Here is a 16,228-nt window from a genome sequence, read left to right on the forward strand (position 1 = left end):
ATTTTAGAGCTGGACGCCTGGCAACAGGTTCGTTTCTGTTTGGTGTGAGGTTCTGTGTTGTGGAGATTCTCAGGATGGATTGCAGGTGCTCATCAGTGAGGCGACTCCTGTGTGCTGTTTTGTTAGTCTTTATCACTGAGAAGAGCTTCTCACACACATATGTGCTACCAAACATGCACAAGGTTCGAGCATGTAGACGGACTTTTTGTTCTTCAAAGTCACCAAAGCGCGTGCAAACTCAGTGCGCAGTGCGCTGTTTATCAGCAAAGTGCGTATTTGGGAACACCGTAGTGACGACTTGGTTTAACATTACTTGGCAACAGGGAAAGTGGGGCAAGGTGAACTGGTGCATTTGTGTCTCCCATAAAAGCAGCTTCACTTGAAATCACTTTGTGATTGTGCACGGGTTAAAACGTCCGCTGAAGTGTCAGATTCTTATTTAATTATGCTGTTTTCTGTATCTTCTGAATTGCATTCAGGTTACCCTGATGTTTTGTCTCGTAGTGCCGTCTTAGATTAAATTCTATAATTACAGCCACATTAGCTCCACAAATGAGACACACGGGTTCAGTAAACATATACTCAGCCTCCCATCGGTTTTTAAAGGCTCTATGTTCAGAATCACCTTTTCTCTTCAGCATCGTGTGAGCTAGCTTCGCAATAACTTGCAGCATCATAAGGTAGACTTGATTAACGCGGTAAGTGTTCGGCAAGGCAGCTGAAGCGCTGCATTATGGGATCTGTAGTTTATTGTGTTACCAGCGCTTCATATACCCGGGCTTTAATAACAATAATACAGTATATAAAATGATCTCGCGGGCCGGATATAATTACACGCCGGGCCGGATGTGGCCCTGATGCCCTTGAGTTTGACACATATGGACTAAATAGAACTTGAAAAGATATATTTTTCAAATGTGATCGCGCAATTCAGATAGAGTTGACGCGCACTACAGCCTGCATGCCTCAATTATGGAGGAATATTTCGGACAAAATGAAATAAATAAATAAATGCGTAAATAAATAAAAGTACTGTGAAATGTGAGCATAAATAAATAAATGTGTCATGAAATGAGAGCCTTAATAAATAAATATGTCATGAAATGAGAGCATAAATAAATAAATGTGTCACGAAATATGTTTTTCGTTGCTTATTTATTTATTTCATTTTGTCCGTAACATTCCTGCAAACCGTCATGAAATACGGCTTGAAATAAAACTGTCACTTTCGCTCGTCAAAGTTGAGAGGGTGGGCTCTAACACGCCCTCTAGTTACTGATTGGTGAATCGATAGCACAAGAATGAATTAGAAAAATGCTTACTACTGCCGATGAAATGGATTCTGCCGAAGATATTACGTATTTTAGAGAGAGAATTGAAGATTTATCGGAAGAAATGACAATGTTGGCGGCCCTTTTAGACTCCGATGTAGATTAAACTATTTTTGAAATTATCGAAGAACAGGTGGAGCGGACTCTACTACACTCCAGTTCAGGTGACGCAGTTCCCTGCTCTGGACGTCCATCCTTTGACATTCCAGCTGAGTCAATAGAACACTTTCTGTTATGCGGTTTAAAAGTACGACAGATTGCAGATCTATATGGTGTATCGGAGAAGACGATCACAAGGCGAATGAGCCAGTTTTATACACGGTAAGTTGTAACGGCTGTATTAGTTTAGGTACTTTGACATGGAATGCCCAAAGCAGCTCCAACTAATATTTATTGACTCAGCTGGAATGTCAAAGGATGGACGTCCAGAGCAGGGAACTGCGTCACCTGAACTGGAGTGCAGTAGAGTCCGTTCCACCTGTTCTTTGATAATTTCAAAAACAGTTTCATCTACATCGGAGTCTAAAAGGGCGCCAACATTGTCATTTCTTCCGATAAATCTTCAATTCTCTCTCTGAAATACGTAATATCTTCGGCAGAATCCATTTCATCGGCAGTAGTAAGCATTTTCTAATTCATTCTTGTGCTGTCGATTCACCAATCAGAAACTAGATGGCGCGTTAGAGCCCACCCTCTCAACTTTGACGAGTGAAGGTGACAGTTTTATTTCAAGCCGTATTTCATGACGGTTTGCAGGAATGTTACGGATAAAATGAAATAAATAAATAAGCAACGAAAACATATTTCGTGACACATTTATTTATTTATGCTATCATTTCACGATACATTTATTTATTAAGGCTTCATTTCATGATACATTTATTTATTTATGCTCACATTTCACAGTACTTTTATTTATTTACGCATTTATTTATTTATTTCATTTTGTCTGAAATATTCCTCCATATTCCCTCCCCTCGCTCTTACTTTTTTACCGTTCATCTAATGAATACACTGAGTATGGCTTTATCAAAACAATCATTGATGGCGAATAAAGTATCCATTATTCGAGTATGTAGATCGGGATATATATATATATACATATATATATATATATACCCGCGTATCGCAGCGGAGGAGTAGTGTGTTAAAAAAGCTAGAAAAGAAAAAGGGAACATTTTAAAAATAACGTAACATGACTGTCAATATACAGTATTTGTTTTGTGAGTGTTACTGAGTGTTGCTGTCATCAAGGATTTGATTATCATTATTTCTTTCAATTAGGTTCGTATTTGTAGGATGTGTTGTGTTCAAGTTACATTCTGTGTTTGTCAATCGTTGTAAAGATGACAGGTTTCATTCATCGATTCGTTTCTTACTGCATCAATAAACAGCTCGTCTTCTTCTTTATCTGAGACCTGACACACTGCATGCACGGGTTTTTTTACACTGTCTTCCTTTAAGCGGGACATTGACTTTTTCCAACGTGTGCTTTGTTTCCGCAGTAGTTGGATTTATGAATATGCTTATATGTATCAGACGCTTCATATTTTTTGCTGCCTTTTCAATTGTGTACCGGTCTTTGTTCAGCTCTTTGGAACTGTTGCTTTTATCTGTGCACTGCGCCAGTTCACGTGAGCCGCGGTGTACATGCATCGAAGGTTCCCAGCTGTGCTGGTGCCATGTCGTGCTATGTCCATGGCTGTATTTAATGTTACCTTAGTCCTGGCACTTAAAACTTTCTCTCAAGCAGTTTGGCTGAGTTTGTGTCAAACACCACCCTGACCATCTCATCTTCCTCTCCATAAGCACAGTCCTTCACCCGTGAATATTTAGTGGCAGTTTGCCATTGGATTGCCGCTGACGGACTGACCTTATATGAGCAGGCACTAAATTACAAACGCCAGCGGCAGCCTGTCTATGAACTTAATTTAAAGTGTAGGTTTACATCGTGCTTTGTTTCCGAAGTAGCAGAACTCATGAATATGGTTGTATATGTCACTCGCTCGCTTCTTATTGTTTCGCTGCCTTCTCAATTATATAATGCATGTTTTCTTCAGCGCTTTTTTGAGGTCTTCCTGGTTTTGAATGTACTGCGTGATTACGTGGGAGGCGTGATGATGTCACACGAAACTCCCCCAATGGCGTTGAAGCTCATCTCCATTACAGTAAATGGAGAAAAACTGCTTCCAGTTATGACCATTACGCGTAGAATTTCGATATAAAACCTGCCCAACTTTTGTAAGGAAGCTGTAAGGAATGAACCTGCCAAATTTCAGCCTTCCACCCACACGGGAAGTTGGAGAATTAGTGATGAGTCAGTGAGTGAGTGAGTGAGTGAGTGAGGGCTTTGCCTTTTATTAGTATAGACTAGCAAAATACCCACGCTTCGCAGCGGAGAAGTAGTGTGTTAAAGAAGCAATGAAAAGAAAAGGAAACATTTTGAAAATAACGTAACCTGATTGTCAATATAATTGTTTTGTCACTGTTGTGAGTGATGAGTGTTGTTGTCATATATATATATATATATATATATTGTCACAAGAACGAGACATGGACAGATAAAGAGTTGGGGCAGCCACCCGTATATTGTGGTATCCTGGCTGCAAAAGTCGTTTCGTAAAATACAGAGCACTGAAGTGCATACAACCGAGTCCAAAACAAGACTGAGGAAACAAAGGAAAGGGGCAGGTTTTAAAGGGGAGACAGGAAGTGAGGTCGTATGGATCTGGCACGTGGTCTTCCACCATTGGCTCAGAGCGGAGGTGACATCAGAGGGACTGGAGCTGGTGTGGCCGAGTTCCATTGGCTCAGTCCCGAAGTGATGTCAGGAGATCCAGGTGAAATCCCCGGGATGGTCTACAGGCAAGGAGAAAAGAGTCAGTGCACTCTGCCACACCCGGCATGCCTCGAACTGCCTTCACTCAAGCCCTTTAGCTGCCTCCCATGCGCACGTGTGTGACAAGGCCCCCCCCTTAGCCCAGACCCGATGGGTCGGGCGACCCTAACCGAGAGGTCGTGAACCCGAGAAAGGGCATCAGCGTTGGCGTGGAGAGCCCGGCGATGAACGGCGAAAACTTGTACGGCTGCAGGTCAAGAAACCACCGGGTGACCAGCGGATTCGACTCCTTGTGGAGGGCCATCCACTGTAGGGTGCATGGTCCGTGACAAGGGTGAATTCCGCCCAACAGGTAGTACCTCAGCTGAGTAATCGCCCATTTAATCGCCAGAGCCTCCCTCTCCACCGCAGCATACCTGGTCTCCCGGTCCAACAGTTTCCGGCTCAGGAACATGATGGGGTGCTCCACACCATCGACGCTTTGGCTCAGCACGGCGCCCAGGCCTGTGTCCGAAGCGTCCGTCTGGAGGATGAAAGGCAAAGAAAAGTTAGGTGCCATCAAAACAGGTGTGGACGTAAGGGCCTGCTTTAAGTCACCAAATGCAGCGCCTGTTTTTCAGTCCATGCCACAATGTTGGGCCCTCTTCTTTGTTAAATCAGTCAAGGCGCCGCTCTCCAAAACCGAGGTACAAACCGGCGGTAGTACCCGCTAACCGAAAGGCTTGGACCTGCCGCTTGGTTCGTGGACGGGCCATTTCAGAATGGCATCAATTTTGGAGCACTGTGGCCTTACGGTACCCCGACCCACCAGGTAGCCTAAATATTTGGCCTCGCTTAATCCGAAGAAGCATTTCCTGGGATTAATCCGGAGCCCGGCCTCACCAAGTGTCCGTAATACCGCTTGGACATGCTGTAGGTGTTCCTTCCATGTGCTGGAATAGATGACCACGTCATCCAGGTAGGCAGCACTGTATGAGTTATGAGGCGAAGCACTTTGTCCACCAGGCGCTGAAAGGTTGCTGGAGCCCGTGTAACCCAAATGGAAGGACACGATACTGCCAGTGTCCGCTAGGGGTACTAAGCGCGTTTTACCTTCGGAGTCCGTTAAAGGAACCTGCCAGTACCCTTTGTCATGTCAAGTGTGGTCAGGTATTGAGCCTGTCCAAGCCTCTCGAGGAGGTCGTCCAGTCGTGGCATTGGATAAGCATCAAATTGGGAGACTTGATTAAGCCGACGGAAGTCATTGCAGAACCTCCAACTTCCGTCAGGCTTACCGAGCAGCACAATGGGGCTGGACCAGGGACTATAACTTTCCTCAATCACACCTAGCTCCAGCATGCGCTTGATCTCAAGCTCCACTTCAGCCTTTTTTGCCTCGGGAAGACGATACGGGCGTTCTCGGACAACAACCCCGGGCTCTGTCACGATGTTGTGCTCAATCAGAGAGGTCCTTCCGGGTTCTCACTGACTACCTCCCGAGCGGTCCGGATAACTGTTTCCAGCTCCTGCCGCTGTCTGGGACTTAAGTCCGTGCGAAGTTAAGGTCGTGTGTGTGTGGCGAAGAGTGAGCGGGGCTGGCGGAGGAGGGATCGGGGTCCCTGTCCTTCCACGGTTTCAGCAGGTTCACATGATAAACCGCTCCTTTGGCCGGCGATTGGGTTGACTCACCAAATAGTCGACCAGTCCCTTCCTCTCCTTAACCGTAGGGGCCCTGCCAGTGGGCAAGCAATTTAGAGTGGGAGGTAGGCACTAGGACCATGACCCGATCTCCCGGGCGGAACTCCCGAAGAGACGTGCCGCGGTTGTAGTACCGGGCCTGTGCTGCTTGAGCTTCCTCCATGTGACTTTTAAGGACAGGCCGAATCTTTCCAAATCTATCGCGTAACTGCGCGATATACTCCAGTATGTTTGTGGAGGGAAGAGCCTCTTCTTCCCAGCCTTCTTTCAAAATATCTAATATGCCCGAGGTTGTCGCCCGTACAGTAGTTCAAAGGGGAGAACCCGTGGAGGCTTGTGGGACTTCCCGATAGGCAAAAAGGACGAGGGGGAGGAGCTGATCCCAGTTCCTTCCATCCTCGCTGACCACCTTACGCAGCATTTGCTTGAGAGTTTGATTAAACCTCTCTACTAATCCGTCGGTTTGAGGATGATACACCGAGGTCTTTAAATGCTTTATTTTCAGTAATCTGGCAGTCTCCTTGAACGTTTCCGAGGTGAAGGGGGTCCCCTGGTCTGTCAAGACTTCTTTGGGGATCCCCACGCGCATACCCTAGTAATTCCCGTGCGATGGCTTTAGAGGTAGCTGGCGCAACGGAACAGCTTCGGGTATCGTGTAGCGTAATCCACGAGGACTAAAATGTACTTGTGTCCTCGGGCTGAGGGCTCCAGGGGTCCCACCAGGTCGACCCCGATTCTGTGGAAGGGAACGTCAATCAGTGGAATAGGAACGAGGAGCACGGTCCCTCCTAGGAATTTGTCGCAGTTGACACTCCGGGCAGGAAGCGCAAAAGCGACGAACCTCCTCATTAATTCCTGGCCAGTAGAAACGGAGCTTGATCCGCTCCAGAGTTTTTTCGGTGCCCAGGTGGCCACCTAGGAGGTGGGCGTGTGCTAGCTCGCAGACCTGCCGCCGGAAGGTACGCGGCACCAGCAGCAGCCTCGTCTCCTGCCCGTCATGCATTGCTACACGGTAAAGGAGGTCATTATCTAGCACAAAGTAGGGGCCCTGTGGCATCGACTGATTAGTGCGCTGGCCATTGACAAGGACCACTGCATTTTTTACAAACTTCAGGGAGTCATCATTCCATTGCTCCCTTCTAAAAGAAGCCGGCGTTTCTTTAAATTGGAACCGCAACACGGAGAGAGGGTCAGCGTCGACCTCAATGGGCGTGGTTTCTTCCCGCTCCGCCGCGTCGTTGGTGGATGACGTGTTAGCCCGCGACGGCCCGGGAGTTGCCACGCCAGTCAGGGCGACGCCGTCTCTCTCTGCCGGCTGATTACACGGCGTGGAGGCAGCTTGAGACGGGTTATCTCCGTCCATAACGAGGCCCAAATTAACCCGGAGTGGTATGTGTCTCACCGCTTTTGATTTTAGACCAGTCCCGCCCTAGTATCACCGGGTGTGGAGGATCAGGTAGGACGCTACGGTGAGTTCTGAACTGACCCTCCGTAACTGATGACACATGCGGCGGACCTGTACCAGCGGATGTCTCCGTGGACACAGGTTATACCGGTCTTAAATTTTAGCCACTGTTGCGGTTGCACAAAGCGGCGGGCAACAATGGAAATGTTGCTGCGGAGTCGAACAATCCTGTGGTCTTGTGTCCGTTGGCGATCACCACGCCAGTATGTGGGACCGCCAACGGATTAGCGAGCACACCAACCCTCCTCGCCTCCACCTGCATTCCTCCTTGCCCCAAGCGGTTTGCGCCAGCTGCGGCGCCTGCCTGTGAGCTCCGGATTGTACAGGGAGGGGCTAGGTCTTGGAACGTACCCCGGCTGGGTTTGACATGAGGACGGTTCTGCTCCCCCAGAGTGTGAGGCCGCCCTCTGCGTCTCCATAAGCTCTATGAGCTCAGACATGTTCTTAAACCGCTCGCCCCAAACCGGCTGGGTGAAGCCACGGGGAAGCGCTTCCAGGAGCAGATAGCAAGCTACCTGCTCTATTATTTGGTAGGGCGTGTTTTCAAATGGCCGTAGCCAATGCCCTACCATTGCCCATAAGGACCAGGCTTGTCTGTTGGTCGGCCGCTCAGGGTCCAACCTCCATTTTTTTATTTTATTCACCTGCCAGTCTGGGGCACCCCTAGGTGGTAAATGGGGCTTTGGTTTCGAGGGAGGCAGGCACTCTCCCCCAGGAGAGCATACTGAGTCCCTTTTGCCTCCCCCCTCCAGGGCAGCCCAATTCTGTGAGCCCCACCCGCACACTCCCTGGCCTCTCCAGATGGCCTAGTTATGAGTGCTGGGAGCGGAGCCCGCACCGGGTCACGCCGGACCGCGGGCACCCTCCCCGCCTGAAGACTCGGCCCCGGTACGCTCCCACCTGGGTATATTGCAGGTCCTGTCCCCTTCTCTTCTGGGACTTCTCCATCCTGCCGGCTACGCCACTGTCACAAGAACGAGACATGGACAGATAAAGAGTTGGGGCAGCCACCCGTATATTGTGGTATCCTGGCTGCAAAGTCGTTTTCTTAAAATACAGAGCACTGAAGTGCATACAACCGAGTCCAAAACAAGACTGAGGAAACAAAGGAAAGGGGGCAGGTTTTAAAGGGGGAGACAGGAAGTGAGGTCGTATGGATCTGGCACGTGGTCTTCCACCATTGGCTCAGTAGCCGGAGGTGACATCAGAGGGACTGGAGCTGGTGTGGCCGAGTTCCATTGGCTCAGTCCCGGAAGTGATGTCAGGAGATCCAGGTGAAATCCCCCGGGGATGGTCTACAGGCAAGGAGAAAAAGAGTCAGTGCACTCTGCCACACCCGGCATGCCTCCGAACTGCCTTCACTCAAGCCCTTTAGCTGCCTCCCATGCGCACGTGTGTGACAATATATATATATATATATTTACACACACACACATAAACATATATATATATATATATACATATCTATACATATACACATATATACATACATATATATCTACATTTATACACACACATATACACACATATACATACATACACACACATATATACACACAAATACATATATATATATATACATACATACACACACATATATAAACATATATATACATATACATACATATCTACATAAATACACACACAGCTATTTCAGATCAGTGCAATCGCTGTTTGTTAAAACAGTTGACTCGCTCTTACGTGCAATAACAAATCAAATCATTCAGTTGTCTTTGCTCATATGTCATTTTAGAGCTGGACGCCTGGCATCTTTTTGGCCACAAGTTCGTTTCTGTTTGGTGTGAGGTTCTGTGTTGTGGAGATTCTCAGGATGGATTGCAGGTGCTCATCAGTGAGGCGACTCCTGTGTGCTGTTTTGTTAGTCTTTATCACTGAGAAGAGCTTCTCACACAGATATGTGCTACCAAACATGCACAAGGTTCGAGCTGCATGTAGACGGACTTTTTTTGTTCTTCAAAGTCACCAAAGCGCCGTGCAAACTCAGTGCTAATAACTCTAGCTTCGCAATAACTTGCAGCATCATAAGGTAGACTTGATTAGCGCGTAAGTGTTGGCAAGGCAGCTGAAGCGCTGCATTATGGGATCTGTAGTTTATTGTGTTACCAGCGCTTCATATACCCGGCTTTAATAACAATAATACAGTATATAAAATGATCTCGCGGGCGGATATAATTACACGCCGGGCGGATGTGGCTCAGCGCCCTTGAGTTTGACACATATGGACTAAATAGAACTTGAAAAGATATATTTTTTCAAATGTGATCGCGCAATTCAGATAGAGTTGACGCGCACTACAGCCTGCATGCCTCAATGAGTCATCCTCCCTCGCTCTTACTTTTTACCGTTCATCTAATGAATACACTGAGTATGGCTTTACCAAAACAATCATTGATGGCGAATAAAGTATCCATTATTCAGTATGTAGAGCAGGATATATATATATACATATATATATACCCGCGTTTCGCAGCGGATAAGTAGTGTGTTAAAAAGGTAGAAAAGAAAAGGGAACATTTTAAAAATAACGTAACATGACTGTCAATATACAGTATTTGTTTTGTGAGTGTTACTGAGTGTTGCTGTCATCAAGGATTTGATTATCATTATTTCTTTCAATCATGTTCGTATTTGTAGGATGTGTTGTGTTCAAGTTACATTCCGTGTTTGTCAATCGTTGTAAAGATGACAGGTTTCATTCATCGATTCGTTTCTTACTGCATCAATAAACAGCTCGTCTTCTTCTTTATCTGAGACCTGACACACTGCATGCACGGGTTTTTTTTACACTGTCTTCCTTTAGCGGGACATTGACTTTTTCCACCGTGTGCTTTGTTTCCACAGTAGCTGGATTTATGAATATGCTTATCAGACGCTTCATATTTTTTGCTGCCTTTTCAATTGTGTAATTCGGTTTTTGTTCAGCGCTCTTTGGAACTGTTGCTTTTTATCTGTGCACTGCGTCAGTTCACGTGAGCCACTCGGTGTACTTGCATCGAAGGTTCCCAGCTGTGCTGGTGCCATCTCGTGCTATGTCCATAGCTTTATTTAATGTTACCTTAGTCCTGGCACTTAAAACTTTCTCTCGCAGTTTTGCTGAGTTTGTGTCAAACACCACCCTGACCATCTCATCTTCCTCTCCATAAGCACAGTCCTTCACCCGTGAATATTTACCCGTGGCAGTTTGCTATTGGATTGCCGCTGACGGACTGGCCTTATATGGGCAGGCACTAAATTACATACGCCAGCGAAGCCTGTCTATGAACTTAATTTAAAGTGTAGGTTTACATCGTGCTTTGTTTCCGAAGTAGCAGAACTCATGAATATGGTTGTATATGTCACTTTCCTCGCTTCTTATTGTTTAGCTGCCTTCTCAATTATATAATGCATGTTTTCTTGAGCGCTTTTGAGGTCTTCCTGGTTTTCTATGTACTGCGTGATTACGGGGAGGCGTGATGATGTCACACGAAACTCCGCCCCACGGCGTTGAAGCTCATCTCCATTACAGTAAATGGAGAAAAACTGCTTCCAGTTATGACCATTACGCGTAGAATTTCGATATAAAACCTGCCCAACTTTTGTAAGGAAGCTGTAAGGAATGAACCTGCCAAATTTCAGCCTTCCACCCACACGGGAAGTTGGAGAATTAGTGATGAGTCAGTGAGTGAGTGAGTGAGTGAGTGAGTGAGTGAGGGCTTTGCCTTTTATTAGTATAGATTATATATATATATATATATATATATATATATATATATATATATATATATATATATATATATATATATATATACTAGCTGTGTAAGCTCATGCTGTAAAAAGCCCGGGGTCCTAGAAACTATTGAAATTGTCAGAAAAAAACTGAAATATAGAGATGTCAGGTAATTGAAAGGAACTACTCTGGGCATCTCTCCCCTAGGAGGATTTGTTTTGCCAACATGCTTGCATTGCTTGTGCATTAGCGGTGGCAAGAAAAGTAAAAGGGATACCGTTTTGCCGATGTCAGCAGCTAAGCAACTTTGTCTTTCTTCTGGGGTTTTGTTTTGCTGACGTGCTGGCTCTACTTGTGTTATTAGCAGCTAAGCGAGTTTTCTGTTTCCTTGAAGGTGGAGCCCTAACCCCAAATTCACCTCTCACTTCTGGGCAGGACAGACACACACACTTCCATGTTTATATATAAAATATATAAAAATATATATTTTCAAATATTGTATATTATACACACATTATATATTACAATATTTGTTCTGGAACTTTATAACTTGTGGGTAGAAACTATCCCTGAATCTACTAGTATGATGGTCCTGGACTGATCACCAGTAGGTAGGAGTGAAAATGGCTGTGGGTGACAGCTGAGGTCTTTAGTTATCCTGTTTGCCTTTCTAACGCAGTGAGTGATCCATATATCCTTAATAGAAATCAGCTGGGTGCTAATAATGTTCTGTGCTGCATTCACCAAATTCTGCAGCCAGGTAGCTGGCACACCAGATGTGATTCAACCAGTGCCTATGGACTCCACAGTAGATCTCTAGAAGTTTGTGAGAACAGATGGATAAATACAAGCTGTCCTCAGATGTCTGAGGCAGTAGAGGTCTCGGTTTGTATTTTTGACAAAAGATGATATGTGCTGTGCCCATTTCAGTTGTTAAGGAACAATCAATCCAAGAAATTTAAAGCCACTCACTGTTTCAACAGCATCACTTCTTAAGTAAGTGTGGTATGCCTTTTGAGAACTTTGACCCGCTTCTTCATTCTGCTGACATTAAGGGAAACATTGCTGTCCTGGCAGCACTGAGTCAACAGGTAAACCTCTTCCCTGTAAGCTGCTTTATCATTGTTGGTAATCACACCGATGATGGTAGGGACATCAACAGATTTAACGACAGAGTTGGAGCTGTGTTTGGACGCACAATCAGAGGTGAAAAATTATTACAGAAGGGGGCTGAATTCTATAAATAATTTTTATATTCAAACTTTCAATTATCTCATATTTCATGTAATCATGTGGTTTATCACACCAAAAAAATAAAAAAAAAATTGTTTTTAATTAGTATACTTCTTAAATTGGTACTGTAGCATTTAGTAGCGTAGTTTCACATGGAACACTATACTTAATATGGAAAAGAAATTAATTCTCCTGATAACTGATGTGCCTATTAGTTGGAACCAAGCATACAACCGATTAACAGTAATATTTCTTACAGAGTCAGGTCAGGTTGGGGAGCATGCACTGGTACAGCACATTGCTGCACCTACCATACGATGAAACAGCTCAGGATCCCGGTTCACAACTCCCAGGTAGACACACGGTTCATTCCCACCCTCCTGGAAATTACCATCTATCACCCTTGGATAATCGTGCCACACGGCAGTAGTGCTGTAACTGATGCTCACTCACAATGCAGGTTATATGCCTCATTTGGGACTCATTTGGGAAAGTCAAACCAGCGGTACCCAAAGATTCTCTGAAGAGACACAATACCAGTGGAGTCCCGTCTTCATCTCAGGTCACTTTTAGAGTAGAACAATAAAAATATTAGTACAGTTCTCCATTTAGATTAACCCAAATCAAAATAGAGCACTCAGATGAAAACCATTATCAGTATAAGTGTCCAGAAATGGTGAGACAAACCAATTTTCATTTTGGTCTATGGCAAGGCAAACCAATTATCTTCTGGTCTCATTGACCTTCACTATCCTGCCAGTGACTCAGCTCAGGGAGGACAAGTGGAAACTCTTGGAAAAAAAGACCTCAGTAACCATCCATCCATCCATCCATTTTCTAACCCGCTGAATCCGAATAGGGTCAGGGTCTGCTGGAGCCCGTCAGTAACCAGAAAAACGGATCATCATTTACTTGCTGGTAATTACTAGGCCTGTCCACAAATATGCACAAAGCTAGAAATAATATTACCAGAAAAGGAAGAAGGTATGGGGTTTCACAAGACTCCAATGCTTCTGAGATCTGAGATTTTGCCAGTGTTCAGAAATATGAAGTGTGCTAACCAAGAGATGGTAGATATCAGTAGTAAAGAGGGTGAAAAAATAAAGCATGCTGTGTCATCGAATGTGGTAAAAATGTAAGAGACGTGGATACTGTTGATGCTAACAATTAAAGTGAAGGAACAAGTCATTCCACAGGAAGTGATGGCAATATTAGGAGACTTGAATTCTGCTCAAAACAAGAACATAAACAGCAACAGTGATAAAAGCGAGGGACCAGATTATGTTACATTATTTAAGAAAATGGGTATGCTTTGAAAGAAGAAGTCATTATAAATTAAAGCACCTGAAAGCAGCAGCAGCAACAGTGATGAGACAAAATTTCAAAATCTTACTACAGAATGCAGATAAATGCCAGTGTTAAGAGACAAAAAAGCAGCAGTGGTACAAGTAAGGTGCCAAATCACACTATTATTTTAGGACATCAGTGTACTTAGTAGACATGTTAAAGTGAGAGATCAGAAAGCATCAGCATTGAGAGTGAGGGGGCGTGTTATGCTACAGTATGTAAATCACTGTCAATTGTAAGAGGCATGAATTTTGTTGCTATAGGCGACAGCTCAAAGTGAGGGGTTTGATTATGCTACCATAACCAAGGAGTTTGGGATGTTAAAAAAACTGATTCTCCTAGAAACTGGAATTCTGAAGGGAAGATTAATGAAAGTGATTAATCTGATGATATTATTACTGGCTCTGAAGAATGAAAGAATGATTCTTCTGAAAGTTCTCAAATAAGGCAGTGATGAGAGTATAGAACCAGATCATTGTACTCTTGTTACTTTGCTGGAGGTAGAGGAAATATTTAGAAAGACAGACTGTTTCAAAAGTCAAGTCAAGTCAAGTTGGGGAACATGCACTGGTACAGCGCGTTGCCGCACCCACTACACGACGAAACAACGTGGGATCCCGTTTTTTCAACCCCCCAGGCAGACACACGGTCCTGTCCCACCCTCCGGAATTGACCCTCTATTTGCCACAGCCAGGTGTTATGTGGGCAACCCCTTGGCCTGGTCTAGCCACTCGGGTCCCCAACAATGAGGATCTTACGAGCCGGATCACCCTCTGGGAAATGCGTCACATGGCTGTAGTGCCGTAACTGATGCTCCCTCACAATGCAGGTAATGTGCCTCATTCGGGACTCCATGAGCAACTGCTCATTCGACATAAAGTCAAACTAATAGTACCCCAGGATTTTCCGGAGAGACACAGTACCAAAGGAGTCCAGTTTTCGTCTCAGGTCACTGGATAGTGTCCATTTCTTGCAACCATATAGCAAGACAGGAAGCACCAGGACTCTAAAGACTTGGACCTTCATCCTTTTGCATAGATATTGGGAGCGCCACACACCCCTTTCCAGTGACCTCATGACCCCCCCCCATGCTCTCCCAGTCCGTCTACTGACTTCATAGGAAGAGTCAGCAGAGAATGTCACTGCCAAAAGTGAGAGTGAAGAATTTGCTTATTATCGGTGAAAAGGCAATGTAACGTTTTAACTCATGAATGCAGAAGACATCATCCAAAAGACAGTCTCAAAGACAAGTGGACATGCTGTCTACAAGATCATTTCATAAAAATAATTCTGTCAGTACTTGCAGTGCTTGTCAGGCCACAAACACACTAAAGGAGGAATACTGCAGTCTTCAATGCATGCATAAGGAGTGTGGCGTACTAAAAATTCAGCCTGCATTATTTGTCATAGAAAAGTGATACTGTTATGACAACAGAGTGACTAATAATAATAAAACATTTTATTTATAGAGCACCTTTCCCATGCTCAAGGACGGCTAAACATATCAGATAGTAGTATTTACAAAGTGTTACAGTTAGAATCAAAAAATGAATGAACAAGGCAATGGAAGCCACATCTTTAATGTACACATTGCAAAAATAATATGGTGAACACACATTATACCATTCTTGGTAAAGTAATGACATGAAAATTGAACTGAGTTGAACTGAAGCAGTACTTTTTTAACTCTGAATAAACCACTGACCTAACTGAACATAAAGTAAGCGAACAATACTGATGGGTAATCAGTATCAGGTATCATACTGGAGTCTCACATTGAATGAGGTCTCACAACTGTGAAAACTGTGAGTCATCAGCCTGCTCATAGATCCATGGGAAATGCCACATCCATGAGCTGGAGTTTCATCACAGCCCTACTACATGTGCTACCTGCAATTTTTGTATTGTTTTTTGTTATAATATTTTTAAAAAATGATCACAAAACATGTTTATAAATGCCAGAAACACTGAAAGAAATATATTGGACATTACTTAGTACTGTGATGTTTCCAATGAATACTAATATGTGTTCTTGTCATAATTTAACAATTAGATAGAACCTGCATATCAAATGAGTTTCATAATTAGTAATTAAGTGTGCGTTGATTTCTTTCAAAAACAATCAAAACATAAACTAATTTCAAGAGGGTTTCAAGGAGAGTATAACATTTCTTTGATCACATTATTCACCTTTTTATACAGGTATATTCTGTACTGTGATGGACTGCCACAAAATGGGCAGCCCTCCTGGAGCTGGAGTTGGTGCTTGGCCCGCTTAAAGTCTGAATCTTCAGTTTTTCCTGTGCTGATAGGCTTGCTGTTGCTACATCACATTGGTAACATAAGACTTTCCTGACTCACGACCAGCTCACTTTCGCTATTAGTGGATGTACAATCCAATATTTGGTGAAGTTCTGATGACAGGAAGAGCTGATTTCAAAGGGATCAAAAAACAGCATGAACATTTGGGCTGCCAAAAGACAGTCATCTCTATGGTATCTTTACTGATACTTCCTGCTTAAAACCTGTAAAAACAGATTGTTTTCTCACAATCAAAATTAAGATCAAGCAAGTTTTTGATCTTCTGCTCCACAAGAGGTTTCTGGCCT

Source organism: Polypterus senegalus, chromosome 4, assembly GCF_016835505.1.
Source record: "Polypterus senegalus isolate Bchr_013 chromosome 4, ASM1683550v1, whole genome shotgun sequence".
Lineage (NCBI taxonomy): Eukaryota > Metazoa > Chordata > Cladistia > Polypteriformes > Polypteridae > Polypterus > Polypterus senegalus.